Consider the following 10980-nt stretch of genomic DNA (forward strand, 5'->3'; position numbering starts at 1 on the left):
TGTAAATTCCCCGGAAACCTTCCTTGCTTAGTAAATAATATTTTTGTAGTCACATGTTGAAAGTTTGGCAACCTAACGATAGTGTGACTTCAATTAATGCTGTACATACAACAGGAGGTAATTTATTCCCAGTTTATTAAATGCTCTTCAAGTAGCAATTAGCAGTTTCTCGTTTCATAGACTGGATGGAAAGGCTGCAGTGGTTCAGTGAGAAGCAGCAGAGTCTAGTGGTTGTGCTATAGCTACCCTTCAGCAGGAAGCTTGAAGTTGCCACATCCTACAGGACACTATTTCCTGTTGACCCACACAGACCCTCTAACACACAGAGACAGGAACTGGTTGCAATGAGTAAGAGAGTGAATATGGTCAGCATTAGTCCAGTATTTACTTCATAAATTGTTTAAATTAGTTTAATAAAAATTTATTCTAAAGCCTGCCTCTGAGTTCACCGAAATGTGGCAGTGGCTAAAGCACAGGACTGAGCAGAAGGAGACCTGTATTATAGCCCAGACTCTGTTACTGACTCACTATGTGGCCTTGGGCAAGTCACTTAGCATCTTATTTTTATTAAGTCCAGCACTACTGATTTTAAAAACTAAAGTGGTAGATTGCTTAGCTCACATGTGATATCTATGGCACCCATTCAAAAACCAGACAATGCTAGTTAGGTCTAGGGTAGCCTTGCCCAGCAGTCATCCACAGACCCTAAAATTTGACACACCCACTCCATATTTCTAACCTGTTGTGTAATTAAAGTGGCACATTCGGGACAGCTCTGAGATTCAGACAGTTGCGGCCCTTCCACCACGTTGCTATCATTTATTTGAGATAGTCTTCTGTAGCTTGTTCTCCCTCCCGCTGGATCTGTCTTCTTACCCCTCTTCCCCAAATAGCCAACTTGCCACTTCTCTGCTATACTCATCCGGAGCCTTGCAGGGCACAACTGTAGTTGTTATTGTTGAACTTACACCATTCAGATTCAGCCAGCCACTCCACAGGGATTGGCTGCTCCTTTCCTAGTGAGCTTTAACTGTTTTTGCTTTCCTGCCTGTCCACCCTACCTGGCTGCATTTCCAAATCCCTGTCCACTAAACAGCAGTATATTGAGCCAGCTCTTTGCAGTCCTGGTAGTTAATACAGCCATGATAGCATCATTTCTTGGTGAGAGGGGCTGTGGAGGGGGAGAAAGTGCAACTAAAGTATATAATGTACATGCAAATCATAAGATTACCCTCTTCATCTGGGCAGATCCAACAGCTTGCAGTTAGTACTGATCCATCTTTGTTCTATGGTAATCATTGGATGCAGAACCTAGGTACCTGGTATTAGCATATTAGAAATGCCTCAATGGACAGATAGGTTTACAAATGATAAGCGCTTTCTTTCTGTGCTTTTTCTCACAAAGGTCATGTGGACCATGGGAGAGAGGAATGCTAGCAAGGGCATTCCCCTCAATAAAAATCCCCCCCTAGAGAAATGGAAGCAAACCACCTAACTCTGCCTTCCCAATCCCCCCTGGGCCCCTCCCTCCAGCCACTTATCTGCTAATTGAATGATCTCTCATCCCCAGTAGCAAGCAACTGCAGCTGCTCCAGCTTCTTTGCCTCAGCTGAGAAAGTGGGATACAATCCAAATCTACTGTCCAGGCCTCTCTATGGAGCAGCTGGCAAGGGATGCTTTGTGAGCTCACCAACAACTTGCACCTTCCAACTCAGCACCCAGTTAATTGCCTCTGCAATGGGGGTGGGTTTCCCCAAACCAGGGAGCAGAGAGCCTCAGATTATCTTCCTGCACCTAGTCTCTCAGTGTAAACTGTTTTAATAATAACTGGTGTGAAACACAAGGAGCCAAAGTCAGTATTTGTGTATAGGGTTTGATGCCAAATATAAATATTAACTCAAGCTTATTAGCCTCCAAAGTGGTAAATATGCATTTTAAAAATTTTACATCGGCTACGTGTAGTTTCTGAGAAGCAACTTGCTGTGCAGAACAACCTGATTCCACATGTAAATGGCTGCTTTTATTGATTTGTTTGTTTATAGGTGGTGGGTTTATTTTAGTAAAAGTTTATTTGTTACGCTGGATTTGGGAACAGACTCAGGACTTGGGGCTCTGTATTAAGGTATGTCTACACTACAGCAGAGACAAGGTGGGTGAAGTAATATATTTTTTTGGACCAGCTTCTGTTGGAGAGAGAGACAAACTTTTGAGCTACACAGAGCTCTTCCTCAGGTCTGGGAAAGGTACTCACACCTTGTCTACACTAGCACTTATGCTGGCAAAACTTTTGTCACTCGGGGTGTGAAAAAACATCCCCCTCAGCGACATAAATTTGCTGGCATAAGCGCTTGTGTGGACAGCGCTATATGTCGGTGGGAGAGCGTCTCCCCACCAACAGCTACCACCACTCATTTCCATTTAGATGGTTTTCTTATGTTGGTGAGAGAGCTCTCTCCCGTCGACGTAACGCAGCCACACAAGTGCTCTTACAGCAGCACCGATACAGCTGTGCCTCTAAGTTTTAAGTGTAGACTAGTCCTCCGCGTGTCAGAGCTAAATACAAGATTGAACAGATAGATAAGTGTAAGTAATTAGCACATATTCTAAAAGACCATTCAAAGTGAAGTGGCCCATTAGCACCCCTATAGTCATAAGACAAAAAGGGGGAGGGGGAAGTGTTCAGAGGGTTCCAGATTGTTGTAATAAGCCATAAATCCAGTGTCTTTCTTAAGGCCAGGATTTGTAGTGTCTAGCAAAGTTATGAATTTAACTTCCCAGGCTTGTCTTTGAAAGTGTGGTGCAGGTTTCCTTTGAGGATGAGGATTGGTAGGTAAGATACAGAGTGACACAGTGTTTTTGTCTTTTATCATTTTCCAGTGTATGTTCGTTCGAGGGCATAGTGATTGTCTGATTTCATCCACGTAGGTGTTATTGGGGCATTTAGTGCACTGGAGGAGGTACATCACATGTTGTGATAGGACCCATGGATCTTGAAATATGTGTTGTTAGAGTATTGATCATTGTAGCAGTGGAGATAGGTCTACAGGTTTTGCATCCGTTCTGGCAGGGTCTGCTGCCACTTTGAGTTGGTGTATCCTTAACTGTGGGGAGCCTGCTTTGATGATGAGCTTGGAGAGGTTGGGGGGTGTTTGAAGGCCAGAAGAGGGGGTTTGGGAAAGATTTCTTTCAGGTTCTCTCTGGGTAGGGTGACCATACATCCCGTTTTGCCCAGGACAGTCTCCTTTTTCAGCCCTGGCCCAGACATCTTGATTTTGGGGGGGGGGCAAAACTGGGCATTTGTTCCATTTGCTCTCGCCAACTGATCATCAGCTGGCAAAAGCAAACAGGACAAATGCCCAGTTTTGCCAAAAAAAAGTGGAGCGTGCCCCCTGGGGGGTGTGGAAGAACATTCAGGGGGTGGGGGTGAGTATCAAGGCCATCTCCCTATCCACACAGCAGCGGCGCGGTCTCTGGTAAGTGACGAGCCAGCTCCACATGGGGGGAGGACCTCGGGCCAGCTTTGTGGAGAGGGCAGGGACTCAGGCGAGCCCCACTTGGGGGAGGGAGGGCTTGGGCAAGCCCTGCTTGGTGTCCCGTTTTCCCTTGGGGAAATACGATCACCCTATAGGTATCTGGGTGGCCCGTTACATGAGATCTCCTTCTCTGGCTGTGTATCCCTGTTTGGTGAAGGCAGTTTTGAGTGTGTTAAGGTGTATGTTCTGGACTGTCTCCTTGGAGCATATCCTGTGGTGTCTGAGCGCCTGGCTGAAGATAACAGATTTCTTGGTGTGTTTGGGACGGTAATTTTCAAGATCCATGGGTCCTCCACATGCCTATCACAACATATGGTGTACCTCGCCCAATGCACTAAATAACCTCAGCCACACCTCTCGAATAAAAGGGGGTAGGTAACATCTTATAGACATCACACAGACCAACATCATATACTGTAGCTGTGATCACACCGTTGGCAGGGGCTAGGAGGAAGAGAGTATCCATGCTCAGAAGCCTGAAAGTCTCCACCACAAGAGAAAATACCAGAACAGAAAATACGTTTTAAATTTGTCCAACTGACCTCACCTTTAACAGTCACATGCTCTTAAAAAAAAATAGCACTAAATTGCACTGGCTGTCGGGTGCTGATTTCAATGAGAGTTAGGCATGTGATCTCAGCTCCTCAAAGTTATTAATGAGTCTAACTCCCACTGAGATCAATGCCTACATACCTTTGAGGATCTGGGCCATAGGCCCTTTTGAAAATCCCATTTGGCACCTATCGCCATCTTTTAGGCACATAAACACCTCTTAAAAATTTGGCTCATACATACTAAGATTGTAAACTGCTTGGATCAGGGACTATCTTTTTGTCCTGTGTTTGTACAGCCCCTAGCACAATGGGACCCTGGCCCATGACTGGGGTTCCTAAGTACTATTTCAATACAAATTAATAAATAATAATAATAGAAACCTGAAGAAAGTGTAGGGACAATCACAAGAACCCTTGAGGAGAGAAGCAGGGAATAGTTGAGGAAGCATTCATAGAAAGTACGGAAGTTTGTGAGGAGGACACTGCCAGGGGGGAGAAGAGGCCCAGTTAAAGGAAGAAAAGAAAAAAAAAAAAAAAAGAGACCGTTAAAATGTAAAACGAGGAGGTAAGTGGGAAAGAAAGAAGACCAGACTGAGAAATTCACCATGAATGACGAAGGTGCTCCTGAGTCTCTCTCACTTGTAGGAAGGGAATTGCTCTCTGGCCCCTCTTTTGTCCAAGGGCTTGTCTACATGTACAGCAGTTCAGCAGTGCAGCTGCGTCACTGTAGCGACAATGTTACTACAGGAGAAGCCCTCCCATGAATATAGCATTGTCTATACCAGCTGGGGTGGGTGTTGGTTGATATAACTACAGGGGTGTGGATTTTTCACACGTCTGAGTGATGTAGTTATACTGATGTAAATTTGTAGTGTAGACCTAGCCTAAATGTTGTTATGCTGAGAGGTACTAGTGACTGCATTGATCAAAAACCTCCCTGCAATTGGGTGTGATCACACAATTCAGGTAACAGAGCTGTCAGGATGAGTTAATCAGAAGCCCCCCACCTAAGACAAAAGGAGGCTGTGAACCCACTCAGAGTGTGGAGTGAGGCGGGAGGAGAAGGAGTTTGCTGAGCAACGTGTGTGGGCGGTGGGGAGAGAACAGACAAAACAGAGGAAGGAAGAGGCAAAAAACCAAGCAGTGGCCGGGCAGAACTTTGGGTCTGTTGGCTAAAAGAGACTTGGGGTTATAAATTAAGAAACTGCTCCTTTTGTTCTTGGCTCTTCCTGTGTTCAGAGTAGCAGGACTTTATACATGCCTTGTAAATAAATAAGATTGCATCAAACAAAATACCAGACTCCATCAATTTCTTCTCTCAACTAGAACATCCCCCCAGGCCCTGAACTTTGATTAGTCATTCAGATCAGAAAGGGGCAACGATATATATTGTTTTACAACCCTAGCCTTCTTTTCCCTCACTGAATAAATTTCTCTGACTTAGTTCTAGTGAAGGGGATTCAGGGGATACTCCTATTAATAGGTATGTCCAACCTGTGTGTCAATGTGGGGGGGATTTAGAGGGCAGGGGGGAGGGACCACCTGGTTAAACGTGCCTAATTACAAATGCAGTTTGCATATTGAAATGCCCAGAATTTTTTGGCTTGTTTTTAAATCCGGTTTCTTAATTTTAAGTCTTCCAGAAAAACAAAAAATAGGTTTTAATCATTATATCTAGATTATCTTTCATGATTTCTTTAGGAACAATAAATAAAGTAGCTTATTAGCACCAAATTAGCAAATGATCAAATCCCTGCCATCAATAACCTAAATTAATGAGCCAAAAACTTTCCATCAGAAACACCCTGCAGCAAGCAACAAGACAGTGTAAAAAGGATCTGAAAGATGAGGTGTAATATGAAAGCCACAGTCAGTGCCATGAATCTACAAACAGTGTCTACGAGCCCTTAAACTGCCAACAACAGACTGAGATTGGAATAGAAAGAAATCTGAAAAGGTAAAACGATGCATGAAATGCTTCATGTGGCAGTGTCAAATCTGAATCTCAACTGAGTAGAATTGGAGAAAGCCAGCTAAAACCAGGGACAGTAGTAAAGCATCCTGCTTGCTGTATTCTGCAGATGCTGAAGTCCGTGCAATTTAAATCTGTAATCCCTTCCCTACCAAAAGAGGTTTTTTGCAACCATACAATTTGGATGTCACTAGCATATGAATAGGCATCTTGGGACCACTTTGGGGAGCAGAGGTCAAAGTTTAGTGATGTATGTAGTTGTCTTTCTAATGGGTCTTATTGATTATTATCCATAGAAACAACCAACAGCTCAGAATCTTCCCTCTTCCACCAGTCACTGGCAACCATGAAAAAGCACTTTGTCTACCAGCCCTAAACAATTTGTTGAATATTCAAGCTTGCAATATGGAAAGACACTAAGGGACTGAATAGATTACCTCAAGAGGATAAGTGGAAAATGATAAATAGATCTGGGTAACATCTGTATAGCAATGATACCTACCAGCAAAATGCTGGAAAACAATAAATATCATATAAAATACTGAAAAGCAGGGGAGCATGATAGAGCCCTCAGGGATGTAACATTGCAATTCAACCAGCTGAGCAAAATGTGCTTGGTGGAAACCGATTGACAGCAATAGTGCAGATAGAACTGAATCCACACTAGCGCAGTCTCATGTATTTCAGCAAGGGTTCACAAGTATTCCAACGAAACCTCCGAGTTCACAGTACAAAATGCTACTAAGAGGTTGAAATGCTAGTGACACGGAGCCAGTCTCCGAGTCAGGACTTAAATGGGATCAGAAAGGATGTTTTCAGGATGGAGCAATTGTTTGCAGGACTGTCTGGGCTAATAAATGCTAATCCAGAATCTACAGCCTTGGCTACAGACTTGTGGTGGCATGAACAGCAAATACTGACCCTTTTATAGCAGAATCAGACAATACTAATGTTGTGGCCTCCTTATCAGAGTCAAATCCTGCTTGTTTTACTATTATCAGCATTGGCACTGAAGCCAGCATGATTTGGCCTCAGCTTTCTAACAGAGAGCCAGGAACCCCTTTGAAAATGGAGATCAAACTAATGGGGGAAATCGATCTTTGCAAAGGTCTGTGTCACAGCATGCTGGGGTTCCGGTTTAGTTTGGAAAAGCAACCAAAACAATGGATGCTATCAGAACGATCAGAACTTCCTGAGTGTGCAAGTTGGTGCTTGCGAGGACCAATGTGCTCACAAGATTTCTGGCACTTCCACTTTCTAGCTAGGATCAGAAGTGGAAGTGAAAAAGCCCTGTCCATGGGTTTCAGAATCCTACCAAGGATTCCACTTGTGTTCAGTTCTAGAAAAGGTCTGTGGTGAACGTAGGGGTTTTGCTTTCTCTGAACCAGTTTGCGCATCGCCAGACCCAATTGAGGCTCGTGTCTTGTGACAAATAGGCACATGAAACAGTCCTGTGAAAAAGTAGACATCTCACTACCTTTGAGGATCAGGACTCCATCCACACCCACACAGCCCCCTGTAGACAAGCCCTAAGGCACTTTCCTCCCACAGGGGCGGAGTGCGCTGACTTTGTAGTGCTTTCAGCCCATGCTAATGCAGATCCCAAGAGACCAAGACCCATAGCCAAAGCCAGGTATTTTTCATGGCAGTGCAGGGCACTGTTACGATTAATTCTGCCAGCCAAGTCTTTAAAGACACACACAAACACCTTCACCCAATGTAAAAAAAAACAAAAACCACATAAGCCAACATTTTCAAATTGGAGGCTTAAAGTGAGGAAACTAAATCCAAATGGAAGCAGCTATGTCACCTTGATTTTCTTGGTTGGCTGGACATGCACAGCGGTGAAAATCAGAACCCTTTTATTTGGATCTGGGTGCCTGCCTTTACGTCCCCCAGTTTGAAAAATTTGGCCTTACTACTGGCAAAAAAACCAACAAAAAACCTTGAAAACAGAGTAAATTTGGATTGCCTCACCTATAGAAAATACTAGGGGCCTACAACAGACCTCACTATCCAGTGCACAAGCAAAATGTAGAGCACAAACAAGCCTGTTGCATTGGATGATGCAGATATTTTAAATCTTTGTTACAGGTCCTGCAAACCCAGCTTGCTCTGGGATATAGTAAAAGACTACCCTTGGGAAAGAACAGCTGGATTGGCTCTGCACACCTGTTATCATTAATATAAGTAGCATTTGAAGTGAATGCAGCTGGATAGAACTTAATTTTTTTTAAATGAGCCCCCCCTTCCCTAGCAGGCTGCATCTTCAGCTGGTTTGAGTGGGTATAGCTCCATAATGTCTGATTTACACTAGCTGAGGCCCTGTTTCTGGGTCCCATTCCAAAGGGGCAATGGTGTGTTTTTAAATTAACTTAGTTTAAACATTTTTATTAGTAAGCTTTTTAAAAAGAAAGCTCCAAACTAGAGAACATTTGCCAAGTTTTAGCTCAATGTGAATTTTCATGACAGAGTAATAAACACCTCAATGTGGAAGTTTAAAATGAAAACGCCCAGAGAACTTTGCTCCCAGCAGTTGTAAAAAAAAAACCAAAACAAAACAAAAGTATTTTTTGCAGGGGAAAATCATCAAGCAAGCCTGGGGGTTGTTTTATAGCCTGTTGGCTAAAGAAAAACCAAAAGAGAAAAGATAATATACAAAATTCCATGAGATTCATCTGTTGCCTATGGTCCTGATCCTGCAGGTTGACCCTGGCAGAAGCAGGGATTTTGTCTTCTGTAAACTACCATCAGGCTCATGGTATTTTAAAACCTGTTCCTGTGGTCAGCTTCATCAATTCTGTGACAGGTAATGCTGATTTTTGTGGTGGAATACCTAATTTCCTGTAGCAAAATAACAATTACTGTATGCCACAGCAGTGATCAATGGAGGTACTTGAACCAGATCACCTGTACGTTAAAAGAGATGGCTGGTGGTAAAGCATTCCCCAGAAGGGGGTTTCAACTTTGGAATCAATTCATCGCTTTGATTTGAAATAGCCCAGGTTTGTTGGCCTTTAAGGCATATTGGAGAAGGATTTCTTTATTTTGCTGGGCCTTTGAAGGGGGTGGGTAGGGTTTGATGGGGGCTGAGATTTGTGTGGGAGGCGGGGACTTCTGTGGGAATTCCTTGGTGGTCAAATTTTATTGTTTGTTGTGGGGACAGCTGCTAGTTTGTTTGGGTTTGAAACTCATGTCAAAGGCACTCTGGAGTCCCCAATAGATTTAAAAGTGTACCTAGCTATCTATCCACAGCATGGTAGCTGCCTGCCTTGTATTCTGAAGAATGAGCTACCTCTGCTGAGCCATCCACAGTGATCAGAGTCAGAGGCAAGCAGACGATAACCTAACAGAGTCATGGACTCCCACGGCAATCACGAGGCAGAAACGGAAGACGATTAATGGACAGAGTGCAGCACTTTGTCCAAAACTCTAAGATACAAAGAGTTCCTTAAAAAAATCTTTACTTTAGACTTGGCTTCTATTCATTTCTTTTGTGGACAGAATTCTTCCACATTTGGTTCACAAATCCTAGCCTCATTTGCACACAGGAATTATAGAGGGGCATTACAGCACTTACTGCCCCCTGCCAGCCCTGCTCAGATTGGGAGTAACTCCAGCTGTGATGGGATGAGCAGGGACTACTGGCCTGGTATTCCCTGTGCCGCAAGCAAGTGGAAAAGGAGGGAGTGGAAATGGCTGGAAAGTAGGAGGACTAAGTGCCCTGCATGACCTGTCCGTGCCTAGGGTAGCCACCTGCAAATGCCAAGGTCAGGGCAGGCTGCAAAAGGAGAGCGGATTCTCCCAGCACTGGTGGGTGACACTGAAGTCAGACTTCCCAACCAGCCACAAACTGTGCTTCTGACTCCCCACACTAGTTATCAAGAAGCCAAAATAAAGATATACACAGCCCCCTTTACTGCATTTCAGTCTCCAACTCCTGATCAGCCACTAGGTCCAGTAAAGAGAACAGTTATTTAAACTCTATGCTCTTTACCAGAAAGGTTTCTCCTGACCCCAAAGGGTCAGCCACAGTACCAGATCAATATAAGTTTAGTTCTTACCCAAAATACCACGCTGCCAGCCAATCCTTTACTAACTAAAACTAAAGGTTTATTATAAAAAGAAAGAAAAACAATAAGAGAAATGTTAAAGGATTAAAGCCATCAGATACATACAAATGATTTAAGAGTCCATAAACATCAGGTTTCTAGTAGGATTGTGGAGTTTGCAGGCTTGTATAGTCCCTCTAGTATACATCCAGTACCTGGATGGGTCTCAGTCCTTTGATTCACATCTTAGGTGTAGATGAGTTGATCCAGAGGTAGGTGACAACTGAAAACAAAATGGATGTGGTGCAGCTGCCTTTTATGTCCCTTGGTTTTTTCCATGCTGCTTGTGGAAATTTACAAAAATAAGATGGAGACCAGGGTCACATGAGTGAGTCCTGGTGACTCATCAGGTGTATCCCTGGCTTCTCCCCCAGGGCCACTGTACCTGTGAGTTTCCTTAATGGGCCATTAAGCAGGCTAGTGCTGCAGCCATCCTGTCTGGGGTGTGGCCCAGAAATTTCGTACAAGTTGAAATGCAGATACATCAAACATATCCATAACTTCCAATACACATATAGCACATGAACATAAACAATATATCATAGGTAGCAAATTATAGCCTTTTAATGGTACCTGACATGGCATATCTCATATGAATTATTGTAATTTTGACATATTGATGTTAAATAATATCATAAATGGTCCCCCTAATCCAGCCAGCATCACACCCTGCTTCTGTAGCTCTTACTACCTGGCCAGAGGCACAGGAAGGAATAAAATGCTCCACAAAAAAGGGGTGAACTAACTGGGGGCGTAGGGAAGGAAGTAAGACTCTGAGTCATAGTCCAGTCTCTGAGCTACTTCTGCTG

General features: G+C 43.7%; 1 long non-coding RNA gene across 1 annotated transcript; it reads left to right on the forward strand.

Moving 5' to 3' along the window:
• The first annotated feature begins 6003 nt into the window (after window positions 1–6003).
• LOC137147849 (uncharacterized) lies at window positions 6004–9504 on the forward strand. The gene is made up of 3 exons (XR_010918377.1): window positions 6004–6044; window positions 8765–8868; window positions 9315–9504. It is a non-coding gene; the product is annotated as an uncharacterized lncRNA (long non-coding RNA).
• The last annotated feature ends 1476 nt before the right edge of the window (window positions 9505–10980 follow it).

Source organism: Emydura macquarii, unplaced genomic scaffold (genome assembly GCF_026122565.2).
Source record: "Emydura macquarii macquarii isolate MOO-44397 ecotype Brisbane River unplaced genomic scaffold, CSIRO-AGI_Emac_v2 contig_71, whole genome shotgun sequence".
NCBI lineage: Eukaryota > Metazoa > Chordata > Testudines > Chelidae > Emydura > Emydura macquarii.